The sequence below is a fragment of the Lagenorhynchus albirostris genome, chromosome 12 (genome assembly GCF_949774975.1).
Source record: "Lagenorhynchus albirostris chromosome 12, mLagAlb1.1, whole genome shotgun sequence".
Lineage (NCBI taxonomy): Eukaryota > Metazoa > Chordata > Mammalia > Artiodactyla > Delphinidae > Lagenorhynchus > Lagenorhynchus albirostris.
In genome coordinates this window covers 21,608,935-21,617,689 of record NC_083106.1, presented here as the reverse complement: position 1 = coordinate 21,617,689, position 8,755 = coordinate 21,608,935, and the positions used below count along the sequence as shown (strand labels likewise).

The 8,755-nt window shown below is 35.5% G+C and overlaps 1 long non-coding RNA gene across 1 annotated transcript; it reads right to left on the bottom strand.

Moving 5' to 3' along the window:
- Positions 1–121: 121 nt before the first annotated feature.
- LOC132530729 (uncharacterized) lies at positions 122–7,189 on the bottom strand. The gene is made up of 3 exons (XR_009543870.1): positions 7,094–7,189; positions 946–990; positions 122–239 (listed from the first exon to the last, which is right to left on the bottom strand). It is a non-coding gene; the product is annotated as an uncharacterized LOC132530729 (long non-coding RNA).
- Positions 7,190–8,755: the final 1,566 nt, after the last annotated feature.

Sequence of the window (8,755 nt, the reverse complement as noted above, 5' to 3'; positions counted from 1 at the left end):
CCACACCCACACCGTAGTCTATGGGCATTAGATGGTAATGTCCTTGGACCAGGGCTATAACACAGTTCTCTCCATTGTAGAAATGTCCATCCAAAAGCTAAGTGCAAATCTATAAAGATCTCTTACGGCATTTGAATATTTTCAACTAGGGTGAACTTGGGGTGATGAATATTCTAGGAGAAATTTTGCCCATCAACTAGAGCAAAGTTCAGTTGCCAGTTTCACTAAGATAAAATGGTCTGAAAGAGAACGAAACACAAAGAGATTGTCATAGTAGTTATCAAGCAAGAAACCAAAACCGTTCCTAAATAAACAGCCTGAAATTGGATAAATTGAAATGTTTTTTACTCCAAGAAATCCTTTTTATGGTTGTTACATTAATCCCACAATGAAAGGTTATTCATTGCAAACAGCATTAAGTCATAAGCATAAATCTCCTCAATGCTTAACTTTTGGTCATCCTTTTAAATACCCCTTAATTTTGGTCAGAAAAGCATTTAAAGGAAAACTTTTGATACATATTATTTATAAAATCATAAGATTTTTAAAAGGCTTCATTAAAATAAATTTAGAGCTATTTCTAACCAAGTTTTATGACTTACATGCTAAGTGTACTACATATTTCTCTATATAGATATATTTCATAGGTTAATATAAAATATATGTTAAATATATAATATAATATAATTTATAAGTATATAATACAACAGTTAATATAAAATGTCATATATATTATATGTAATGTTAATAAAAATATAGATATATTTTACAGCTTAAAATTGGTGATTAGGAGTGATTAGAGCTAGACTAAACCTGTAAGAATCAAAGATTGTCACAGAACTTTGGAAAAGGCAGAAAAGTGCATCTAAATAAAATAGTTATAAAACCTTCATAATATGGGCAACAAAACATATTTTGGGGACAATTAGAAAATATAATGGTTACCTGAATGGTTTAGAGTTCTCATGGGCATGATTGTCTTGACGCTTCCTGGGTAGAAAATAAATGCAGTTAGGAAAGATTGTTCCATTAAACTACAACATTGTTGTATGCAAATGTCAATTTAACGTTCATTATATGTAGGGCTCACAATGTTATGTGCTCTAAAAAATCAGCAGGTAACTGCTTTAGAAAACACTGCACTAAAGCAGTAAACCTAACACTGATTGACACTGTGTCCAAAAACAACTCAAGGAGAAAAAATTTTTTTAAACTTCAGATTCATATTTTCTAAGATATAAGATTAATATATTAAAACATCTTAGACTTTTGGCACAATAAGCCTGGTTCTAGTTCTTTAGATATTAAAAAGTTGAGAATGGTGGTTTTTTTTTTTTTTTTTTTTTTTTGCGGTACGCGGGCCTCTCATTGCTGCGGCCTCTCCCGTTGCGGAGCACAGGCTCCGGACGCGCAGGTACAGCGGCCATGGCTCACGGGCCCAGCCGCTCCGCGGCATGCGGGATCCTCCCGGACCGGGACACGAACCCGTGTCCCCTGCATCGGCAGGCGGACTCTCAACCACCGCGCCACCAGGGAATCCCAGAGAATAGTGGGTTTTTAAAAAATTCAACCTATAGGTTTAAACATTTAAATGTATAAATATCCTTTTCAGGAAATTTGCATGACAGCAAAGTGAAGGAGTCCTCCAGATGACTGTGAATGGCTCAGGAAAACTTGACAACTTAGAAACTATCAGATTTTAAGTGAATACTCAATTTCCATAAGGGAATGGCCAATGTCGTACCCAGAGGATTCTGAGAACTTCAATGCTCAACTCTATCAATTACGACGATAGCTGAGGTACTTCCTTGATAGGCAATGTAGCAGTGCTTACCAAAGTAAGAAAGCTCATACCCTTTGGCTCAGAAATTCCATTTCTGGAAATGTATCCTCATGGATGTACACAAATGCACAAAGTTATATGTACAAGGATTAAGTCAGTCATAAACTCAGCCATTAAAAAAAAAGTAAGTATAGCTATAAGTACTAATATAAAAGCTCATTCAGGAGATAGTAACATTAGATGTGAAAAAAAAAGTTTATTGCACCCTGGAATGTATTTTATAATCCCATTTGTGTAAAAGAAAAACAAGCAATAAACAGAAAATTTCTGCAAGAATGCCAAACAGCTTTTACATTGGTTAAATCACATAAATGGAGCCAGGGAGTCAGAAGAACGGACACAGGAAGGGATTTCTACTTTTAACCTTATGATTTTGGGTAATCTTTATTTTTGCTTATTTTTTTAACCCGGGCATGTTCACATTTTAAATAAAATACTGGTTAAGAAAAAGGATGCCACCATGTAAACGTACTGTATTTTTCCAAACTAAAACTCAAATACTGATTTTATTTCCATGACCAATTTGGTCCCTAATATAGAATGCTACTTTGATGATGATAGTAGTTGCACTTAGAAAGGGTGGAAAACATGGAAATTCCCACAGGAACAATAAATCTTTTGGATGAGAAATCAGAAGCCCCCGCGTATTTGTAGCAAGGTATCTATAATCAAAAAGTCTTTCTGCTAATAGCCATGAAGCACAGTAGGTTTGTAAAGCAGTTGTCAGAAAACTAAACAACAAGCATATTAACTTTGGTTTGCTAAAACGTTTTATTATTGAATTACATTTTTCCCCATACAGTGATTTTCCTATGAATCCCTCTATAGGTAAAGAGGCAAACACTGAAAGAGAAGTGATGGCTTTGTTAGACTTCAATGCAAATAAGAAGAATAAGCATCGTTAAGCCCAAATTGGCTGAATTTTTGTTTAATGAACTACCTACTTGAGGTTCACGTAGACACAACCTCTGTCAGACCTTTAGAGGTAACACCCTCCAAAATGGAAGTACAGTGTATTTCCAACTCAAGTCAGAAACTTTTGCACATCTTTCCTTAATTCAGAGTCAGAGCTTGAACTGAATAACTTCTAGGTTGCTTTTCATATTTATTATCTTATCATGGTATTGATCTATGTATGCAGTTCTGTTGATGGTGATAACAAGGATGATGACTGCTATTTACTGTGTGCTTACTACACGCACTGGTAGAGTTATACTGGTATAGAGCTTCATGACGGTCCTACGCCACAGGTGTTATTACCCATATATACAGTTGAGGATGATACTTAGGGTCAGAACCAGAATCAAATCCAGGTTTGGCAGACCACCAAGGCTAAGGGGTCTCACCTCCCCAACTAGCACCTGCCACCCCCAGCTCCACTGCTAAGTTTTACCACAATGTAAAATAATACATCTTCAAGAATATTTTCTCCTAAATATTTTCACTTGACTCCAATACTTCCAATGCTTGAATATTTCATGGTCCTGGGAGAATATTTGAGTTTTATATGGATTTCAAACAAACCCATAGTGTAAATGATGTTCAAAATCTTTATATTAAAGTATTAATGAAGACAGCTCCTCGTGAGAACATGATTAATTCTCATGACATACAACTGTTTTACTTTGTTCTTTGAGAAGCATTACTTTTAAGGAAAGTAAGAACCTCACAAGTGAAAATTAGGCATATGGTCACTTCCCATTCCTTGGTTTACATAAAATATATAATTTTGCTTAAAACATGGACTTCAAGTTAAACATGTACATAAAATTTTATAAAAAACAGGACTGGGATACTATATTTAATAATTAAATAGAATGTAGTGTTTTCATTTAGCAACAAAGCAATAACTTTTTAAATCAGATTTAATTTTTATGGTTTATAGTAAAAAATTAAAACTATTACACCCTAAACCAGACATATACAATTCTTATTCACTAAGGACATATCATAAAAAGAGAATCACCAAATAAACTTCAAGCAAAAGCAATAATATTTTGCTATTAAAGAACAGATCAGAGACGAAGAAAAGCGATTTACATAAAATTCAAAAGTAGACAATTAATGGTCAGAACAAAAATTATCTAAATAGTTATTTAATTTTTGATGGGTTTAAATTTTAGAAAAGGGCTCGTCAAAAAAGTCACACCTACTATTTTATTTAAAAAAAATCAATTTTGCGGATCTTAACAGAAGACCGTCCTGTATTCCAATAGCATTTATTATCCAGAAAATGTTTTAAAATTCACAGCTTTGATCCCAGTAGAAAATGACAATTATGCAAATAGCTTTGGTCAGGAAAACCTCCTCCTTTTAAATTTCTATGACAAACCTGCCTAAGATATCCTACCATTTCATCATGAAATTAGATAAACCCAGTGCCATGCTCCCTACTGCTGTTTAGAGAAGAGCTTCTGTCCTTCTGTCTGAGCTGGAGATCCCAGAAGTATCAGGGACACCTCTGGTCTACATTCCTCTGAACTACAGTGTCTAACTTTTCACTTCAGTGAAAGGCTTAATTAAGAATATTACTAGGGAATTGGAAATCACTCCTATTTCACATGAACCCTTTACATGAGATTTTAAACATATCTGAGCATATAATATTCTCTCCAACACCATCCTTGGACAGCCTTCAACTAACTTCTATCCATAAAATCACTCTCCTTCTTGGAGTTTCTGAGGCGTATAGAAAGGTAGATTGGAGAAAACAGGAGTAATGGGTCCTTTGGGATACTGGTTCATATTCATGAACCAATAAGAACATGGACTCTTTTCATTAATCTCTTGTCTTCAGTTGCTTTATCTTGGAAACTGAAAAAAATTCTGCAATGCAGACTGTTTGCACCATAGATCTATTCCTGGGCATGGCATGTCTGTCTAGTATTCAAAGTCTCTTTGCTGCTCTCCTCAACTTACACTTAGGGAAAAAAATTCACTTGAAAATCCATAAGGCTTTCAAAGTTTAAGCCAAAGTTTGATAATGACATTTGTCTTTTTTTGCTAGGTGATACTTTTACTTAGCCATCTTACTCTACCAACAATGGCGTAAATTCCTGGGCTTGTGCTGTATTACTTAAATGTATGAAAATGCTTATAAGATAGGGAAATATTTTCCTTGGATCTCAGAATATTATTATAAACCATCAAATGTATTATTGTATATACCTGCAATTTTACCAAAATTTTCTCAATAAAGATCTACTTGGAGCTATAAAGATCCATGGTAATGTGGTTCATTACAGCTACATTACTTCTCTATGATTGTGTAGATTCATTTCATTTTTCATACTCTAACTGTGTGTTAAAAGTAAATCTCTGGTTTTCCCAATTGATTGATATGTCTAAAAATGCAATATTCGAGCAATCCTCATATGAAAAGAAAACAGCCAGTTATCATTTCCTTCTCTGAGATTTCTTTATATGGTAACCAAACCCACGCAAATTCATTGTTGGCATCCATTGCCAACCACGGAACGGTATTCCAAACACAGCTTCACATTGACATTTAAGATTTTCCCTAATGCCTTTGAGTGCTCTGAAAGGAGTAGGATATTTTGCAAGAGGATATGACTTTTAGCTTTCCTGTGGATGACGCTCCAGCCCATAGGAGTCCTTCGGTTGGTAAAGAAAGGCAGGCATTGTCTAGCAGGCTCAGTGCCTTTTTCAGAGGGGGGTAATATTGAAAAAGACACTACCCTCTGCGTGGCTATTTCAGTGGTAATGGAAATAAGGGAATTGAGCAGAAGAAAGGAAAATGATATTACTTGGAAGAGTTGCCATTTTTCTAAAAGTGTGCCCACTCCCTTGGCCACGCTTCAGTCCCACTCAAATAAATCTGGAACCCAGTTAAGTAATCTCCTCAGACAGGCCCTGAAAGGAAAGGCACAGAAACAGCCTCCCTTATAGACCTCCACAGAGGTCTCTTCAGGATAACAGCTGGGTGGGATTGGCAGAAGGGCAGCCTAGCTCTGCAGATGAATAAAGGCCTACAGTATCCAGGGCTGTCAATCTGGGATCTTTTGCTTAGAAAAACACTATCTCAGAAAAAAACTTTACCTCAGGAAATTAATCATTACTTGAGTGGTGGCAAAAGTCAAGTGAGCATTAAATGATAACATCCTAGATAATAATGGTATAAAATGATGGGCAACAAACACTACTTCTCTGCTTCCAATGTTTTAATAATAAAACATTTCAAACAAATTAAAACGGTTATTTGGGTTTTTGTTGTTGAGAATTAGGTGGTATTACACGTGTAAAAAAATATATGTCTTCTGATAGCAATTACTAGACAAAAAGCTAGAGGCCATTTCCATATATTTGCTTTCAAAATGCCATAGATCAACTACAAAATATTTTAGGAAATACATGAGCATCTCGGAGCACCATTGCTTTAATGCTGACGGACCCACAAGTCACTACCACATATGAGTACCGGATGAAGGAAACAAGGGTCTACCGAAAAACCATGACCAGTGCCAGAGCCCAGCTGAATACTGACTTATTTACACGGGATGATTAAAAAAAGGCACCTTCCTGAGAGCCAAATTCATTATAAATGCTTCTTTTATTAGTAAAAACTCCCATAACAACCTTAGTTCTCCCTAAACGGAGCAAGTCGCCAGTATGAGGAGGATACTGTATATGATACAAAACCCTGCCAAACGATTCAGAGAACTTCTGGAGAAAAGTAAAGAGATTGTGATGATCACCCTCTAAGCGGACATACATTAAAATCTAATTTGACATCTAAAGCCTAATGGAAAACTGAACTATATTTTTTCCATGTTGGCTACAATGAGTGCAGATAGTTGTATAGTTTGCATATCTGTTCAGAGTATTTGTGACTTATTTTGACTCTAGCATGCTAATTTTAATATTTGGTCATAAATTTTTCTTGGCAATTTTTTTACAGTTGTGATTTTGCTCTTCTGGTGCAACGTGTCCCCATTCTATAACAAACGTTATTAGGATTTGCTACATAGAATTTTGCATGAAAGTAAGCTGTGCCAGAAAGAAATTCTCTTAAATGAGGCTATCTCAATTAAGCAAATTATAATTACAACTGGACTATTATGAAAAACAAAACAAAACCTTCACTATATTTCTCTCCAAATAGCATATACCTTGTTTCTTCCCAGACTGGAAGACAAAGTAAATTCACATCCTGCTGTGCAGTAAGTTAAAAGTGCTTTTCAAGTTCAATGTAAAAACAATAGAATAAAACAATAAATTTTAGTTATTAACCTGTTATCCTCGTATCAAAAGACTGCATCATAACCGTCTTTGCTATCCACGATGCCAACTCTCTCCACAGGAACTCATGCACAACTTCTGGGAATCTGAAAGATGAACAAGAAGAGTTTTTAAATGATGACACTTGTAGTGAATTTAACAGACATGCTTATTCTTCACTCATAGAAATGCCTTCCATGAGAAAAGAAAATCTGGAACTGGATCTCTCGAGAAGACTTTTTCTTTCAAGAAAAAATTCCCTTTCTTTTCACATAGTTTAAATCTTTTGAATAAGTACTTGCATTATAAAAGAATTGTCTGTAACAGCAAACGTGGAAGCAATTTGGAAAATAACGCTAGAGTTAAAACGATGTATTGGAACTAGAAATTATGCCACTGCAATCCACGATACAATTCTGTCTTAAAGCTGAGATTCCCACAAAACTTCTTTTGGTGCATCAGCAACTAAACTCCACAGGATGAAGAACCTCATAGAAAATTCTTTTCTATAGTTTATTTCAGTAATGTTATGTTCTGTGCTAAAATTAATTTCTAAAATAGGAAGCCAAAACCAACCAAAGTAAAATCCTGAGACATAACAAACTCTGGAAAGTAACAAAGAAAGGAACTTTCTCATACTTAGAATTAATTTATTCAAGTCTGATCCAAAAAAAAAAAAAGCATAGAAGGTCAGTCAAAGTACTTAATCCAAATAGATTAATCAGTCAACTATCTTAAGATGGTTTATCTCCTGGTAAAAAAGGCCCATATAAAAATATTACTACATATCCATAGATATCTATTGTATATTTGTCCATTTTTAAAAACATTGCTCTTTCTTTCAGACAAGTTGTGTTTCATAGGAAGGACTAAAGCATCAAGACAGGACAGTTAAAATGTGCCTTAATCTACTACCACGTCATGTGAATGTTCAAAATGCTTAAAGGAAGCAGTTAGCTTTCATTTTCTCCTCCTTTCTGCACATCACTGCAGTAGCACTTCAGGACACCCTGTGCACTTTGCAACATGAATCATTATAAGCAAGTAGGCCCACTCGGTTCCTCAAAAGACACAAAAGGTGCAAAAATAGCTTCTGCAATTGAAGCAAGAACCACGTCAGCAGCCAGATGAATGTGGGTGGTCAGATAAGATTCTGTTGCTGCAAAGGGCAAATTATTAAGCGAAAGCTAGATTTATTTTCTTTTTTAACTTTGTTCTTCTTGCCTCAAATCAACCATTTGCTGGCACTTAAATGACTCTTGACAAGCTCTACCATTCTCAAAATTGAAAGCTTCATCAAAGACAAAGAACATGATTGATTAAACACTGAGAGAATAGTGGTGGGGTCCTTCATATATATATATATATATATATATATATGATAATTAACCACATCCATATTAACAAACAAAAGAGCACCTCTTTTGGAAAAAAAAATCAAGTCAAAATGCTAAAGAAACAAAACAAAACTGTACGTTAGCAACACGACCTAAGCTAAAGTAAAGCATGGCATCTCGCAGATAAAAAAGAATAAATCAGGGCTTCCCTGGTGGCACTGTGGTTGAGAGTCCGCCTGCCGATGCAGGGGACACGGGTTCGTGCCCCGGTCTGGGAAGATCCCACATGCAGCGGAGCGGCTGGCCTGTGAGCCATGGCTGCTAAGCCTGCGCGTCC